General features: G+C 43.1%; 1 protein-coding gene across 3 annotated transcripts in view; it reads left to right on the top strand.

The window, feature by feature from the left end:
- The first annotated feature begins 6,919 nt into the window (after positions 1 to 6,919).
- LOC134861213 (polycomb protein SCMH1) overlaps positions 6,920 to 17,848 on the top strand; it is a 41,866-nt gene continuing 30,937 nt past the window's right edge. For 2 of the 3 annotated variants that reach the window (XM_063878224.1, XM_063878225.1), the window contains exon 1: positions 6,920 to 7,094. The gene's annotated coding sequence lies outside the window, so the exon portion shown is untranslated. The remainder of the gene's footprint in view (positions 7,095 to 17,848) is intronic. The other variant, XM_063878223.1, reaches the window with a different exon arrangement.

The raw sequence follows: 17,848 nt of genomic DNA, 5'->3' as shown, positions 1-17,848 counted from the left end.
CCACAGCCTGTATCGGAGGCAATTGATTTGAGAGAGTCGCTGCTACACATGACGGTATGTTTTAGTGTGTGATGTTACGGTTAAAAGGTTCCCCCTCTGGCATGCATAATGCTCTGTCACCATTGTAGCCCGAGGATAGCGGTAGGGATCCTGCCATACATGCTTAAGTGCTTACGACAATTAGCTGATTCTGGGTGGTTTGAATCTAATTGAAACACAAGGGAATGAGAGTGATTGAGAGATTTGCCTCTCCGGTGTACACGGAATATTCATGAACATGTTGCAAGGATTTATCGTGTTCAACCGAGTCCTTCAGTATTCGCCTCAGAGAATCTGATTTCTTTTATCCATCCGTTTCCTGGATCCATCAGTTCCTTGATATAGAAACAGAGGCTGAGGATACATGTTCTCATATATGTATGTGTCGTTTATGGAGTTTTTGTATGAGAGCTTATATGTCTATGCTCTGTTTTACTCCATGGAGTCTTTATCAAAATGCAGAATGTCCATTTTTAAAGTTGCTGCACCTACTACAATGCATTATAGAAGAGTTTAAAAACAAGTTTTGGTAGAAATGCACTCCAACTGCCATGTGAAATAATATCTTGCTAGATAGTTAGCATTACTACATTAACTTTACCCTCATTCTAGTATGTTTGTATATATTTCTGCCTTCGTCCTCAGGGAGCCCCACAGTTTGAACCAAAAGCAGTTCTCCTTTTTTTCTCATGAATATGAATAGCTCATTTCAAATGTGTGTGTATGCCTGCAAATGTGTGCACGCCCGTCTACATCTGAGTGTGCTCCTTTAGTGCGGGTGGCAGGAGCTAATATCAGATTACGGATGTAAATTGGCAGAGTGGCTCTCTCTCATTATCACTAATAAGACTATGGCCTCGCTCTCTGTGCCCTCACCCTCCTTCTTTCCCCCTTCCCCCCCTCCCCCCCTCCCTCCCTCCCTTCCTCACTCTGTGGTCGGTGAGAGAGAGATGAGCCGATAGAGAGAGAGAAGAGGGCCGCTGCAACCCAGCGCAGGTTTGTTAGTGGTTTCTAGAGTCTGAAAAACTAGGAGCCTGACACTTCAGACACCAAGCTGCACATTTTATTTGATTTTACTGACATTTTGTATTATGTTTTGTGATATTGGGCTGTATAAATGAAATTCTATTTGATTAAACTTAAACACACACTCACACACTAGGTGAAAATGCACAACATTGAACATAGATTGCAAGCAAAAAAGAAAGAATCTACATACAATCTTACACTAACAAATGTAACACACACACACTCACTCACTCACTCACTCACTCACTGTCACCGTTTCCTCCCTCGTCTTCATCCCATGCACAATTACACATGTATGCACACAACCGTTCTTCACACTTTGTTTCAAGGACTTTACACGAAACGAGACATAGATTTATTTCAGTCGATTTCTGAGGCAGAACTAACACTCAACATACAAACCAACACTCTATTATTCTCACTACTTCTTTAAGGAGAACGAACCGTGCTTCATAATCCAAACAGCAAATCTCTTGATATGTATTTCAGTGAAGATGTGCATTAAGATTGATGATAGCAAAAAAACTTGCAAGCAATTCTAATGGTAGTGTAGAGTCCCAATTAATCATGTAGCTTATTGGATGTATGGTGCCGTAAGTCACTTAGCATAGGTGCAAACGCTTGTTAGGAGACACAAAACACTGGTTTGTGTGTAGGGAAACACATTGTCATATATATGCTGACACATAGACCTGACTTATGCAAAAAAGTGTGAAAAATCTAATAAAAAAATAGTGTTTTATCATATATTGCCAATGTTTTTCTACCTACATACAGGACCAATACGCTCAATGAATGCTAAATCGCCGTCTCTCCTTTACTCTCCGTCTTACCCGGCTCTCCAAGGACCGCATTCGTTCAGTAATTACATCTCAGCCATTATTCTCGGCTGACATTTCTGTACAGTTAATCGTGCCGATTTTGCCATCATGAACAGGTCAAAGTGTGAGGGTAAGTATGAGAGGGACCGAGAGAGAGAGAGAGAGAGAGAGAGAGAGAGAGACGACCTGAAAGGATACATGTGACACTTCTACCAGGAAGTCTGCTGTGACTACGTGTGTATTTGTGCTGGTGCAATAGCTGCATATTTGCATGCATTACCATGTATTTTTATCTGTATCGTATAAAATGTGTAATTAATCCGTCTGTGTTTATGCTACACGTGAATATATTTGTACTGTAAATGTGTTGTTTTGTACCTACACTTTGTCATGGCACAATATACGAGCTGGGTAATGATGTGTAAAGTGATGATGTGCGGCCACCCACTCTCACCAGGAAGGTCACAACCCTTGGCCTTGGATGCACCCTTGCATATGCTTGTGTATGTGTGTGTGTGTGTGTGTCAGGCCAATCTGGCTGGCGTCTGCTCACTCCTCTATCCACTGCAGGCCGTCTGCTGTCTTTTATTTCTGCTTTAATGACCTATAAAGGGACTGTTACTTTTTAAATAAACCATAAAGCAAGGGTCATAAAAGGGGAGTGCAATGCTGGGCACAGGCCAATCTCTGAGAGAAGTGTGTGTGAGGGAAGTGTGTATATATGCTGGAGTGTGCACATGTGAATGTGTGTGTGTGTGTTCGCGTATGTTATTGTAAGCCAAACTGAACCCACAGCCAAGGATATACCATAGTCATGGAGAGATTTGTTGCTCTGGTCTGTAAAAGGATAAACCTACATAAGTGGTGACCTTGCTTCACATCGAGATGAGTGGGTGGGTGAGGAGCACGTCCAAGGCCACAGCTTTTTATTTTCCCTTCCAAGTCACTGTCTTGGAGCTGCTGTAGTGGGTGTAAAAGAAGTGAGCCTGGGGCAGCTTCAGTAGCGCTTCATACAATGAATAAAACCCCTTTGCAACAACTTACATCAAGGAGGATTCTTTTATATTCCCACGGCTGACTGAGGAGGCTTATGAAAGTGCTTAGAGATGCTGAGAAGTGGTTGAGGCAAGTTCAACCAAGCACTACTGACAGTAATATATGGGTCTTAATAGGTGCATGGTGGTGATATCTGCAGGAGGTGTCATTTCAGTAATGCCTCTGACGAGTAGAAAGTTTAGGAAACAGTAAAGTGCCTGTCTTGGAAGAAAGGTCTGTGCACCATGCATATTTACGTCTTAGTTAGATGAGTGTGTGGGTGCAAGTCATCGCTCCCAGTCTCTCTCCTTAACCCCCTCCTTATGCGCTGCGATTCTAAAGCCAAACATAAAAAAAGAGGGGGGAAAATAATTGCCCGTTTTAGCAGAGTGTAACGTCGAATATGTGTGTCGCTCATGCAGAGCTTCAAACGGGCTCGGCAAGGAACAGAGAGCAAATCTTAGCACGCTGCGTTTAGGACATCAAACGGGCCGCAATCAACCGCCTCGCAGAGAGGAGGAGGGGCTCTGAGGTGGCGGCGGCGGCGGCATGGGGGGGCTCATTTCCTTTGACGTTCATGCACTTCTTCTTTTCCCATAAGATGATGTTTAGCTGCTTCCAGAATCCATCGAGAGAGAGAGAGACTAGAGAGAAGAGGCAAGGTATTTAGTGATACAGCCATGATGAAGTGGGAGAAAAGCTGCAAGAGGTTAAGGAGGGAGGGGTGGGGGAGTATGCAGACAGGTACCAGAAGGGTGTACAACCAAGGGTGTGAAATCTTTGACTAGTATTTCCCTGAGATGTCATCATCTGTTTGTGGTTTTTTTTTTTTATAATTAGGAGGCAATCTTATTTTCCATGCAACTGACAAAATAGACTGATCTAACTTTTACTTTCAAACATTTCCGGTTGCAGCGCCTGTTCACTAAGGAGCTGCTGGGCGGGAACATCTGTACAGTAGCTTTGATCCATTTTAGATGATGGGTAGATATATAAACTGACCTGAAAGTATTTCCACACATCTTTAACATTAAGGATTGAAATGTTTCTTAGTATCCAGAGTAGCGCTGGGCGATGTATCTATTATACTCTTCGTACCATGAAGGAAATGACTATATATCGAACATCGAGTGTATTTATACTGCGTTTTTTTAGTGAGTCGAATGTAGTTGCTTTTCAATTTTCTTTGCAAGGAAACGGTAGTTCAAATTAGTTCGGATGTTTGTAAAGATGTGTATATAATATCTTGATATTTTTATAAATTATGTCCAGTCAAATTCAACAGTTCTATAATTCTTATATTAGATACAGAAACAGGAGTAGTGGGGTTAGGCCTGGGCATCATGAAAAACCCTACATTTCTTAATATAAAAATCCTCATATTGATGTGATAGGTATGGAAAGAGATTTCCAAATATTGTGGTAAAGCCTAAAAGTATTGAGATTATTTTAGGCCATATTGCCCAGCCCTAATCCAGAGCTGAAACTAAATAGTCTTTACATTTTAAAAGCGGTAGCCTATAGCTATACATCACCGTGTTAGCTTAGTCATTATAAGCCTTTAAGCATGTTGATGTAAGCATTTCATTGAAGGACTTTATTTTAATTTCAATTTCAATAGTCAAAAATTGTAATGTAACCCTTCTTCTAGTTGCGTATCTTGTCTGACTCACAGTCCAAAAAATGTCATCTTTAAAGATGGATATTCAAGTCCATCAAAGACAGTATATTCTCACATTTAAAGAAACCATCGTTTTTTTCTCTCACAATTGTCAGTTAATTATCTGTTAAGTTTGAGTGATCATTTCAGCCCTACTCTAATCAGAATATATGTATATATTTGTATCTTAAGAGACACTTAATTTACATCAAGTGACAAATTTGTACCTTGAAATGATGCATTAACATTAATTGACAATTCAAGAGACTACTTTCCTCTACACGTTTCCACATTTGTCCTTCACCTTCATGAAAAACGAGCAGTTAGCGCAAAGGACTTATTATAGGGAGTATTAACAACTCAAACATTATTTACATAAAGTGCAGAATAGATGTTTTTCTGTCAAGTGACAAAAACAGAAAATATGTTAAAACGTTAAGGTACACCCTTTGTTTTCTTTGAAATGTACCTTTTATAAATTGCTACAAATCTGCACTTTTATGGGTACCTCCGCTGTGACAAGCTATTTGTAACAAGCTGTTCTCTAAAACGCAGACAAAACACGCAGGGAGAAACATTTCCCATGGATGCTTTCTTCAGTACAACAGTCTTTTATTTTATAAAGCTGCGGTAGATTGACAGGCTGACAAGCTGCAATAAAGTGCTCTTTGATCCGTCTCACGCTCAGAGCTGCACTCCGCTCATTCCAGTCTTCAACTTAACTTGTAACTTTTACATTACAAAGATCCTTGCCTCCAATCACCTCTTCAAACACATCATCTCCCCGCTAGTCGTGCTGCATTCACCCTGTCCTTGCCTTACCTCTCCTTTCTTTCGTCTGCCAAGTCGCTTTGTGCCTTTCTTCTTAATGTTAATTCACCTATGATCTTTCACGACTCTCCCTCTCTCCCCCCTTTTATCTTTCTCTCTCCTTTTCCCCCCTTCTTTTCTTGCATCCCTCCTGCACTTCTTTTGTCCTTGATTACCTAGTAGTGAGCTCCTGGCTGTGTCTCCCTGCCACTGGGTAATGGACTATTTGCATGCAAATGGCAGTGCCTGGAAAGATTAGACAGGGTGGAGTGGATGGTGAAGAAAGGGAAGGGAGTAAAGGGAGGAGAATAAGGAAGGCAAGAAGACAGACAGGCTTTAATAGGAGGGAAAAGGAGTTGGAAAAGAAGCTCTAAACCAGATGAAAGGCACAGATGAGTGCTTTTTTATCATGTTGGCTGTCTGGAGGTCTAGGTGATTGTCTTCGTTAAGAGGCTATTATTGACAGGTACTTCTGTGTGTGTGCGTACATGTGCCTCTCACTGCAGCTGCATGTTTGTGTGTGCAAGTGTACGTGATGCTCAAAGACTGAAGGAGGAAAAAGTTTCAACGCCTGTGCCTTGGTATTTGCATGTTTATGTGCGCCTAACTAGCTTAACTCCGAACTTGGGGAAGATAGGGCACTGCGGCATCTCTATTTCTGAAAAATTAAAGCAGGAGACCAAAGGTTTTTTGTCTGGAGAGAGAAGCCCAGGCCTCGCTGCCTCCTCCCCCTCCTCCGACTCCTCCAAATAAATAAGAATTTTTGATTACAGTAATCAGGGCCATTAATAATGCAGACGCTGTGATGATGCAGAGGAGATGAAAGATGGCTCTTCTCAACCTTTCTGTGTTAGGAGCGAGGGGAGATAGCTGCTAGCTAGCCACACATACACACACACATTTGCACATGCACACACACGTGCACACTCACCCACAAGAATTCAGCATCAGTGGAGACTCTAGACCCAAAACACAACCTTAAAAAAGATTTAAAGTTTCAGGGCTATTTCCATCCACATCCCAATTATATTTGGTAAAACACTCCCGACTAGTTTTACTGCTTAAAACGAGGGCTAGGTCCAGGTCATTTTGAGCGTTGTTGATATGCATGATAAATATAAGACACCGTGGTAAGTAGCTCTTTATTTTTAATTTTATTTCAAGAGGAGTGTGGATTGGTGGAGTTGTGAATTGGATTTGGAGGATCTGATTGTCGTCTTTAACACTCTTTAAATGCTCCCTCTCGCACCTACCTCTTACACACAAAATCAGAACATATTACAAAGCTCACCTTCCTCTCTCTGTGGCTCACACACGTTCCTCACATCGTGTATACCTCCCACTTCCCTGAGGGTGAGTTGGCAGCAGGCCAGTAGTAGGGAGAGAATGCATAAAGAGCTATTGTGGCTGTTGTCGTTAATCAGGCCCGTATGCTATCTGACAGCAGCATGCTAGGAGGGGAGACTGTCTTTCCTAAAGCCTGTCCATACACTCGCTCTTCCCCATTAGCCTACACCAGCTAGACAGACGGTCTCCAGTTACAAAATGCTATAGCGTAATGGCACACAATATCGAAAGAGAAAAAGGAGGCAGAGGCAGGGCGAGACGTGGGAGACAGATGTATAGCACCAGGGTGGCATGAACTGGATGCCTCGCCACCCCACAAGCATCCTGAAATTCACATCGGAGCCAAGCTGTGGGTGAGTGAATGGTGACAGATGAGGGGTTAAATATGGAGCAGCCTGTCTGTGTGTGTGTGACTGATTCTGTCTTGGCTGCTGATCCATCGTTTGGCATATCTGTGAGCATGCACTTATGCCCTGCACATGGACGTATCTACATCTGGAAGCGTGCACGGCCATGCATACATGGTTATATGTGTGTGAGTTCATCACAGATCCACAGAGACTGTGTCAAAGACTGTGTCTCCTACAGGTGTAAGCCCAGAGCATCTGGCTGGCACATTTCAAACGCTGAGAAAGGCAGGAGGGGTGGGGCTATGCCACAGTGGAGGGCTGTACCACAGTCATTAAACAGCGGAGGGTTGGGGGCTGGGGATCAGGATTGCACCACTACAGCATACACCTGCTCCTTCCACGTCTGTCTGCCCACAATCCAGTATGCTTCCACTATGGGCTCATGCAGCGCGGAGGCCACCCAATCGAAAATGACGAGGCTTATAGAGCAGACATCTGCAACAGATCAAGACCGCAGCGGTTAGTCAGGAGTGAAAGGGGAATACCCGTTTTCAAGTTTAGATGCATTGGCAAAAGCTAATCCTCAGTGATGAAACAACAACTCTTTTAAAGCTAAAAAAGAGAAAACCTGGATCTCCCGGGGCAATGTTTTGACTCATTAGAGTGACAAGTGGAGGATTTTCACCCCTAATCTGAACTGGCTGTCCTCAAAAAACATATCGCTAGCTGAAAACAGATGTGTTGCCTTGTTATAAGCCTCAGCACAAAGTTTATATCGCACACTTTGTGCTGGTCTGAATAAATGACAAGGTAGCTTTTTAAGAGGGTGGGATAATGCACTTTCTTTTGCCAAATTTCTATTAAATCTTTAAAACATAAAATTTGACAGTCACCCCCGCTTTCTAGAATGACTGGCCAGGTGTGGAAAGGTGTGAAAGCAGGCACAGCACCAAGCCGGGTCTCTTTGTTGCCAGCAATGGAGGTGTTAAACTTTTAGAAAAATGATGAGGAAAGTGACTGGAACCTGAATCAAGTTTTGAACGGCAGACGAGAACACATTTTCTCTCACTCAAAGTTAAAATCCTGGATTTGCTATTGTGCACACTCGAACTAGAAGATGCAGAATACTACAGTTTATTTTTCTGCAGCCTTTTTTTTTTTTAATCTCATACTTCAATGACTACCTCTGCTGTGTTTGTACCTCTACACTATTATTACTAACTTCATTTCTAGCCCTAACTTTAAAACACATTTTTGAAAATAGTGGAGTCTCTATTTTTGCTATGAATGAGTGTTTTCACATCAAAAAAAGGAAATAATGTCTAAAAGCTTTCATCAAGGTTTGGTTGAGTCTGTGAACTATACTATTTTGAGCCTTCACATGTTTATTGTCAGGCGATAGGAGTCTGTAATAACAGATCTGTGATGGAAGTCAATGCCAAATGAGCATAGGCTTTAAGAATCAAAGTTATTCCTACCATATGCTGCTGAAGCATCGTGATGTACACAGTATTAATGTAAGCCTAAGGCGTTTAGATATGTTGATCTTTGAAAACATTATTGCCACATTAATGCACTTATTACATTATGCGGCTTCCAGTAGTTATATATGGACAACGCTTGACCCCTGCTCAATCCCAGTTACATCATCCCCACCCTGTAAACACACACAGCGTGGAGTTTACACATGGATGATGGAAGCACAGTGCCGGATTTAACATTCACACTATGGGCACTTACATGTCAGCACACATCAGCTGGAGTCAACTACGCTCATGGTGTACGTGATTCACATGACAGGGTGGAGAATTAGCCTCAGAGCGAGGGTTCTGAACGGGGTCCGCAGCAGCGTCGGTCACGTCAGCTTCAAACGAGTCCGGGGTGACTCAGGTTGAAGGAGGGTGATGCGTGGTCGGACTCCCCAATGCTTGTTCTGTTGCATCGCGAGCCGCGTACAGGTTTTTTTTTTAACGCAACCTGCCTGGATTTGGCTCATAGTTCACTTCAGTTGTGTGATTCAGACTGATTCAGACTGGACGTCCACTTATTTTATCGTCAGTTATCATTTGACTGAGAGTCACTCGATGTGACAGCGGAGTCTCTCCACCCCGACTCAGCATGAATGTGCCGGTCCAATCTACTCCAGTCACAGCCTGTGAGTCGTGTAGCATGTCATCCGATGCCTGCTGTGCCTGCAGATGCCAGGGCGGCTACCTCTGCTGTAGGATAGGGCACAGGTCGCCACCCCTCTGCCTCGATCTGTCTCTCTACCCCTCTCTTTTTTTCTCCCTTCTCCTCTCCCTCCCTGTCCGCCCTCCCTCCTCTTTTTCACTCTTCTGCACTGACACGTTACTCAAATCTGCCCATTATGCGCTCCGTTGGCCATGCATTGCTTTTTATATCTGGCATAAAGCAGTCAATGACACTGAAAAAAGACAGCACATGAAAGGGGAAAAAAGGGTCCACACACTGAAATGAGTCTCATGGTTTGGTAGCCTTTAAATGTTAGCAGCTAAGAGGAAGCATCAGTGTCACTGTTTGTTTTTCTGAATGCTTCCACGTCATTGGTGCACACAGGGTAAGACAGAAGGCTTGTTACAGTAATTGTACACGCAGTCCTATCATTTGGCATGAACGACAGGAGCCTTTGTTGAAAAAAAGAGCAGGCCAAAACTGTTGGGTTAGATGGAGTATGTATTACGAGTGGCAGGGTTGGACATTGTATTAAGTTTCCAACTGTGGAGCATTGTAAAATATAATCTCTCTTGGTTAGTCGTTCCACAGAAAAACAACAACTCTGGTTTTGTCAAAAATAAATTGACAGACTTCAATATGAAACTACCAAATCTACTGCCTTTTTTTCCCACTGTCAATTTGCCTGATAAATGGAGCATAACACTCATGTTTAAAGGGAAAAACAACACATGAGAAAACCCCATACTTAGCCAATCTACCATAGCCGGTATATTTGTCATCAAGTGCCCGTCCCTATGGTGGGTTATTATTTAAAAATGTTTGAGATATTACCCATATGACACTCCAATTTGGTTGTGGCAGAACGATCACTTGACCTCTTTTTATTTGTTAGTGTTCCACAGAATAAAGTCAAGTACATGTCTTTCTACGTTTTGTGAATTTTTTATTCCACCTTTTTTTATTCCAGCAAAAGACTAACCCATCGGCAGCTGAACACTAAATAAAATCAACTTAATCAAGAAATAACGATCATAGAATAACGAATCTGACCAGGTAAAGCCACAATTTAGTCACTACCAAAAACCATCCCATTATGTCTGGATACTCTTATTTTAATGGCAATGGCAGTCGGGCGGTATGGCTTTTAGATTTCATTCCGGGAAGCCAGTGGCCGAACTGCTGGAGGCATAAAAGCAATTCTGGATCCTGCACAGTGTTGCAACTTTTTGAAAATATAGGGCTTTGGCCATGGCTATAGTTGCCTGTGATGGGAGTGAGCTGTGAAGACTATAATCAGTGTCAGCTCACACAGCCAGACCTGACACCGCACACTGAGACGCAATATCTCTCCCTCTCACACACTCATACAAACACACATATGCACGTCATGCACGCACACCCGCTCCCTTTCTCAATCTGTCTCTCTTTCTCCCTGTTTCTCTCAGTCTCACACCAACGCCTTCTTTCTGTATCTCTCTCACACACACACACACACACACACACACACACACACACACACACACAGATTAATGGTGGGCACCATTACAGCGAGTGACCAAGCACACATTCATTTTAGTGTGGGGGGCTGGACAAAGAGAGTGTCACTCTACATTCGGTGTATTGAGTGTGTGTGTTGCTCTCACCAACACAAGGATGGCAGGACTTGTGTCTATCTATGTGACAATGAATGTGATTCCCAGTGATTCTGGGAGAGGTGTGTGTGTGTGTGTGTGTGTGTGTGTGTGTGTGTGTGTGTGTGTGTGTGTGTGTGTGTGTGTGTGTGTGTGTGTGTGTGTGTGTGTGTGTGTGTGTGTGTGTGTGTGTGTGTGTGTGTGTGTGTGTGTGTGTGTGTGTGTGTGTGTGTGTGTGTGTGTGTGTGTGTGTGTGTGTGAATTCCTTGCCTTTTATCTGGGTATAGCCTCAGAGCAATTCACAGCCTGTCACTCACTCTCCAGGACTGGCAGTAAGAGTGAGAGGGAGAGAAGGATAGGGTGGAGAAAGGAAGAGAAGCAGAGAGCAGGCAGCAGGAGAAAGGAGAGAGATTAACTACAATTGGGAGATGGAGAAGGACAGCGAGAGGCTGAGAGGGAGGACAAGAGACGGAAAGGGAGTGATGGTGATATAGAGAGCGGTAGAGGCTGTTTGCTCCCTTGGGTGCATGGGTTAGGGCAGCCCGCGGGCGCAGTTGGCATGCAGCTGGGCGCACTGTCGCTCAGTCCCTCCGGCAGGCTGTGTGCTCGCACTGCCTTCACTTGGAGAGCAGAGGTCGAAGGGAAAGAGGAGTGCTGTGTGTGTGTGTGTGTGTGTGTGTGTGTGTGTGTGTGTGTGTGTGTGTGTGTGTGTGTGTGTGTGTGTGTGTGTGTGTGTGTGTGTGTGTGTGTGTGTGTGTGTGTGTGTGTGTGTGTGTGTGTGTGTGTGTGTGTGTGTGTGTGTGTGTGAGAGTGTGAGAGTGTGCGTATGTATGTGTGTGTGGCTGCTGCCTCATCAAAAATGCCAACCCTGCTTCACCATAGCCCATATCTGTTTATGGGCTCATTGCTCAGTCCCGTTGTTGCTCAGGGGGACCATTTGCAGTCACACTTGCATAATGATAATAATAGGGTGACTTGGAGAGTGTGTGTGTGTGTGTGTGTGTGTGTGTGTGTGTGTGTGTGTGTGTGTGTGTGTGTGTGTGTGTGTGTGTGTGTGTGTGTGTGTGTGTGTGTGTGTGTGTTGATACGTGTCTATGTGGTCCTTCTATATCCTCCCTCCATTCATTTGTCCCTCCTTGTCTCCTCAGTTCTTCTCATCGCTCTCACTATTAACCCCCCTGCTCTTTTCATCCTCCTTCTTCCTATTATTCCCTTAACTCCCCGCCCCTGTTCCTGCCCAATCCTGCCCCCCATAGGCCTAACACCCACACACATGACCTGGCATGACCCTGTGGGCACGCCGCAAACTGCCGGGGCCAGGCCCACTTTAACCATACGCTGGACGAAAGGTGATGATTGCATCTCAGGCATCGCCGGTCCCTGCGCTCCACCAAAACCAACACCCCACCAACCCGTCATTAGTTCACATGCCACATTGGGTGCGCTCATTTTTCTTCCTCCCCTTTTCTAATTTTACAAGGCTGGGATCATTTTACACCCAGTGCATTTTTTTCTTTTTTCTTCAACCGCAGGGTGGTTTTGGCCTGCAAAGTATTTCTCAGAGGGAGAGAGAGGAAAAAGAGACACAGTTAGTGAGCGGGCTGTCCTTGAGTTCTGTAGGTTTTGTATACACAGTATATTGCTGTGTTGTAAGGAAGAAATGTAATAATGTGTAATTGATTCACACATGAAATGAAACAAGAAAATAATGCAAGGAGAAAGAAGTTCAAAAGAGAAGAAACAAACAAAAATATAACTGGTTGGTTTGAAGTTTTTTTTTTACTGCTGGATGTCTATTCAATCGACCAGTAGCAGCTCACACAATTAGGTAAACAAATCGATTTCCAGTATGTATTTCTGGGCCTTTATAGCCTGTATTTTCATTTCTATTTTAAATGTCAACATAGTGTTTGGTAATAACTTAAAGTGTCCCTATTGTGCTTTTTATGATTCCCCTTTCCTGTGGCGTGTCATAAAGGTTTTTCTCCATGTCAATATACTGCAAAGGCTTAAATCCCAACCTTCCCTCCATTTCGAAAAAAAACATGCTTGTTTACTTCCGTAACCAATCACAACAGAGCTGGCCAGCTAACCAATCAGAGCAGACTGGGCTCTGGTTTCAGACAGAGGGTGAACTGAGGTGCTGTAGCACAGGCAGTATGAGAAAACATTAAAGCATGAAAACATGTTAGTAACAGTAGAGGCACAAAATACAAATATGAACCTGAAAATTAGCGTGTAAAATCTTTGAAACCAAGATGTTATGTTGGAGAAGTTTAATATTATAATTCCCAAGCTTTTTCAACAGTTATACAAGAGTTAGCTACCCTAAGTTCAACTAACTTCACAATTTAGACAACCTCATAAAAGTTTTGACTGTGAAAACTGACACTGGTGAGGGTAAATGCTGAATGCTTGCTGTACAGGTGTCATTTATTTATCCAAGGACTGGATTCCTCTGTCAAGGTACCACTTTCAGTCTCAAGGCTGTGTGTCCTGCCAGCCAAACAAACAGCACTGATGCTCATCCTGCTAATTCTAAATCCTGCACTTGAATTTGACGAAGGATAACATTTTTTAAAGAAGTGTGTTTGATCCCATTATGCGGTGCCCATATCGTTTGAGCATCTGTGCCCACATATGTGTCTCAAAGGCAGAAAAAAATATGTCTGCCATTCCACATTCCTGCCATCTGACTAACCACATTACTGCCATAGCCTGGCAATTAAAAGCCCTTACCTCCAAAATTCCCACCACATAACCTAGCCCAGCAGTGAACTAAGAGCACTAAAGCCCATTAAAATGGGAAGTGCATGCCAGCTTCTTAATCGAAACACATGTAAGCCATTAAGAGTACACTTTGAATTCTTCTCTGCGAGCTGAAGGGGGAAAAAAGACAAGAGGGAGAGAAAGAGAGCCAGAGACAGACGTCAACTCCGAGAGAAAATTTGGGATTCTCATCTGACTTAAAACGACTTTAAAGACAGCAAGGGAAAGAACGAAATTTAGATAAGATAAAAAAAACAACTCACAAATACAGGGAAAGTAAATAGAAACTGGGGGCTTTGATTAGCGGGCAGGATGATAGCGCTAATACAGGGTTTTTGAGCACGTAATCCAGACGCTGTGCCTTGCATCTTCAAATCCCCCCCTCCATATTTTCAGATGGTTTGGCCGCGGGCTGTTTGAATCGGGTCCCTATGGCGACAGCCCGGCTGGCGTCCAGAGCAGCACTCTTTCCTGATGCAGTTTGGAAGTGGCAGGGATCACAGAAGGCCACTTCTGAGCACAGGCTCTCGGTGAGGGCTTCCTGTGTCTGTCTGTCTGTCTGTCTGTCTGTCTGTCTGTCTGTCTGTCTGTCTGTCTGTCTGTCTGTCTGTCTGTCTGTCTGTCTGTCTGTCTGTCTGTCTGTCTGTCTGTCTGTCTGTCTGTCTGTCTGTTGAGGGAGTCAACCTCTTCTACTTCAGTCGAGTCATCACCGACATCTACTTGAATTTGTGCAGTTGTGAGAACCAAGTGAAGTACTCTTTTATGTATCTGTAAAAAATGTATGTGGTTCCCTTCTGTCTCATTGTCTCTTTTTATTACTCTCTTCTCAAATTTGTAATTCCTAATTCAACCTCCCACTGTCTGTGTCTTGTGGTTGTTACATAAGTGAACCCAGCTTCACACACATACACACGCACACACACACCCTTTCATAGACCCCTCTCTCTCTCCTTAGACACATCCACTGCATCTCTGCTCAGATTTAACTGTGTTAATGTTAAAAGGAATTACCATTTTTTTATGGGTTAAGGCTCATGGCATTCATTCATGCCAATGTTAAATATTTATAGATTTGACCCTTTAATCTACAAGGATTTATATATGTTTTACAATGCAGGGTTGAAAATAGGGAAGACCGAAATGCTTCGAAGCTACATCCATTGGCGAGGTATTCATAGTTTTTCTGTGTGTCGCCAGGGACGGGGTAGGGAGGGCTAACAATATACGTAAAGAAAAGTCAATAAAAAGCCAAAACTCCCAGTTATTTTGTCATTTAAAAGCAGAAAAATCAGGAAATGCTAGGTTTTCATTTGCAGTAACTTAACAGTACGCCCTTAGAGCTAAAAAAAGAAGAAGCATGAATCTGTAAAATAAAGCAAATTACAAACAGTAGCGAAACTGAACTCCACAGACATTAAGTTAGAAGCTAAAAAAGTGACAGCCACTTAAAATGTATTTTTCTCTTATTTTCCTACAAAGACATCAGTTGACACACGTATTTGGGACTATTGAAAGCATTTTAAAACCTTTTTTAAACCTAAATGACCTCAAATAAATACATTTACAAATGAATGAGTGGATACTAGGTTGTTGTAACGTGTGAATAGATCAGATAATAATTGTGAAATCAAATGGTGGGGTAAAACAAACCTAATCCAGATTAATCAGATTAATTTATTACAACACGGCGACCTAAACAATACTTTTTTTACCCATTTAATATACAGTGTTTCTTATATAAAACATATTTTGTTGCTATTTTTCTATGAATATTATTGTTTTCCCAATTCATAAAAGATGCATTACGCTGTGGTGGTCTCAGTGTAGCCTACCTCTGCTTTAAAACCCTGATGCATAATATTTGCATTAAAATTAAATGACTACCCCAGATGTATGAAAAATAGACTCTACCTCTCAGTGTCCAGGGCAGAGAGCGGTTTTAGACTGGTAGCTGGCTTGGGACACACACTACTGAGAGGGAAATTTATATGGGCTATTTCCAAAGTTTCTTCATCCTTTCTGTCCTGTTTTTTTCTTCTTCTGTTGTCCCTCTGACTTTTCTCTTCCTTTTGTTGTTTTGATGCCACTGATGTTTTTATTTTCTCTTTTCCCCGGTCTTTCTTATTGTCAAATCCCTCATGCACTCCCTTTGAACGTGTGGACGCACACTCACATTCACTAGCCCACATCACAAAAGAAATTACAGATATACTTTTCTCTTCTCTCCTGCACCCCTCTCTTGTCCTTTCCCCCCTAACATTTCCTCCTCATCCTCTTTTCACTTCTCCTTTCTTTCTTCAACACTTCTCTGAGATGCTCTTGTTTCTCCCTTCATCCATCTCTGCTTCCCTTCCTTCCCGAATTCTTTCTGTGATGCTTCTCCAACTCCTCCCTCCCCGTCTTTGATCTCATTGGCCCCTGCACTGATCGGCCTTGCAGACTGCTGTGGGCTTATTGACCAGGGCTGCGGCAGAGGAATCCCCATTCAGACCCCCCTCAGTGCTACATGAATATGTCTAGCACATGGTCTCAGTTACACTTCACACTGTCAATGAAGGCCTGACGCTCTCTCGCTCTGCAGTCTGTGACCTTTCAGATCCTCAAAAGGGAAAAAATGATGAGGTGAATGTCTTTCATGCAGTTAAGGTGTGTGTGTGTGTGTGTGTGTGTTTAAGCTGTACTCTTAAAAACTGTATTTCAACAGTCTGTTTGCACCTAACAGTCACGCTATGGCATATATTTGCAGGTTAAAACATAGCATAAGAAGCCTGCTAAGTTGTAAACATCGTTGGTCTTCATTTGGAATAAATAAAACATGTTCGGCTTTCAACTATGCCTCATGAAGCTCAGTGAGGCTTCTTCGGGCTGCACATAAAAGAAAGTAACCATGTGCTGTACATGGATGTTCACATGGCTGTTTCTATCAGACCTTCAAGTTTTGGGTGTAAGTGTTTTTCCTTACACAAATATGGGAACATATTCAGGTTCATATTTGTATTTTGGTCCTCTACTGGTACATGTTTGCATGCTTTAATGTTCAAAAAATATCTTTATTTTTTTCATACTACCTCTTTTTACCCTCTGTCTGAAACCAGAGCTCAGTCTACTGTGATTGGTTAGCTGGCTGGCTCTGTTATGATTGGTCAACCACTTAGAGATGTCCAGCCCCTTAGCCCATCACGTACAATGTGTTGGAACGATAGCCAAAAGAAGCGAGCGTGTTGCATAGCGATGTCACTATGTTTTGGAAGTAAACAAATGAGTCTAATGGAGGCTGTTCAGGCAGGGGGGGAGTGTGTCGGAGAGAAACTCCCTCTGGAGGGAACTTTTTTAGGGATTTTTGGGGGATTTTAGCCTTTGCAGACCAATGACACGCTTAAAAACCTACATCACACAGCTACAGGAAAGGGAAAACCCCCAAAAGCGTATACTAAGTCCCCTTTTAAAACCTCCTTTCCATTTCCTTGACATACAGGTTTCTGACCTAATTGTGTACTGGGTTTCTTTTGTGATCTGTCGGACAATGTTGCCAGCTCATCTAGGCCCATACTGAAATAAATAGGCTTGTTTTGGAAATTCCAGTTAAATTCATTCACCGTTAGATGATCTGATGTGCGGTCTGTGGCATTTCAGCCGCTGACGTCTGCACGTAGAGGGTCAGGTGGACCGTCGGGATAATAAGCATACTGACATGAACAGACACAAAGAGGTGGGGACTGAGAAAAAGACAAAAGCGGGAACAGATGCTAACTGTCCAATGACACGGCAGAAGGGTAATTGTACAGTGAGTGGATTCCTCTGGGGTGAGCAGTCTATATGTGCACGCATTGACTCCTGTTTGTACAGTATTCGTGTGCGTGCGAGGTCGTGCATGTGTGTACATTGCAGCCACAGGCAGACACAGGGGAGCCTGAGGAGCGGTGAATATTACAGAGGAGTGGACCACAGAGGGACCAGGCCCATAGCCAACAGACAGGCCCCACTCATAAATCCTCTCCACACTGACGCCTTTCCCCTCTGTCTCTCCCTCACTCTGTCAATCTGTCTTTTCTCTACTTATCCCACTGTGTGTTTGTCTCTGTTTTGTCTCGCTTGTTCTTTTTACGTGTCTTTCTCTCCTTAGCCGGGAAATATCTATGTTATGAAACTGTAACCCTCTAA

The sequence above is a fragment of the Eleginops maclovinus genome, chromosome 3 (genome assembly GCF_036324505.1).
Source record: "Eleginops maclovinus isolate JMC-PN-2008 ecotype Puerto Natales chromosome 3, JC_Emac_rtc_rv5, whole genome shotgun sequence".
Taxonomy (NCBI): domain Eukaryota; kingdom Metazoa; phylum Chordata; class Actinopteri; order Perciformes; family Eleginopidae; genus Eleginops; species Eleginops maclovinus.
Note: the sequence above shows the minus strand (reverse complement) of the source record. Positions and strands in the feature narration are given on the sequence as shown.